Source organism: Galeopterus variegatus, unplaced genomic scaffold (genome assembly GCF_000696425.1).
Source record: "Galeopterus variegatus unplaced genomic scaffold, G_variegatus-3.0.2 Scaffold12944, whole genome shotgun sequence".
NCBI lineage: Eukaryota > Metazoa > Chordata > Mammalia > Dermoptera > Cynocephalidae > Galeopterus > Galeopterus variegatus.
The window spans coordinates 13,579-14,306 of NW_007739055.1; the positions used below are offsets into that span (position 1 = coordinate 13,579).

Consider the following 728-nt stretch of genomic DNA (forward strand, 5'->3'; position numbering starts at 1 on the left):
ACTGTCGTGCACCTGCCCTCCCCAGGATGAGGGGGCATGGGGGTCAGGCTCAGGCCACCTCACCCCTCCCTGGAATGAAGGAATAGGAGGAGACAGGACAACAGAACGTTTTTGTCCCAGTGGTGGAGCCTGCACAGACTGTCCGTGCTTCCTCCTCCCAGGGTCTCTAGAGCAACCGGAGTCTTTCTCTTTCCACGACCTTCTTTCTCAGCTTTTCCTGTAGCCCCATGAGCTCTGGTTTCCCATTCATTTAAAACAATCTGCTCTAGTTAGCCGCCGTCTGTTCGTTTGCTTCCAACCAAAAGTCTCTGTGGAGAAATATCAAGGAACAGGCCAAGCAGGATTGTTTGTGGTGTGCTGGGGCAGCCACAGGCTAACCAGGGCATGCTTTGTGCCTGGTCACAGAGCAGCACAAAGGGGAAGCCACTTGAGCTTGACACCAAGAAGTTTCTTCCAGATGCACAGGTACCATTGCACAAGGGACTTGCAACGCTATCGAAAGAAGGGTTATTTCTGCTTGAATGTGAGGAGAAGAAGATTTGGAAACCCTCAGCTTGAAGCTGTAGAGACTTCCTCTCAAGCTCAGCTTTTGGTTGGTGGGCACCTGCCCGGGTTCTACCTGGGTACCAAGAAGTGTAATTTCTCTTTGGGGCCCATCTACCCCCACCACAGCATGATATTCCTCCGCAACAACTGCAAGGCATTTAGATCCTGTAAATCAAAATGTC

The 728-nt window shown here is 51.5% G+C and overlaps 1 pseudogene; it reads left to right on the top strand.

The window, feature by feature from the left end:
* Positions 1 to 457: 457 nt before the first annotated feature.
* LOC103581390 overlaps positions 458 to 728 on the top strand; it is a 1,326-nt pseudogene continuing 1,055 nt past the window's right edge.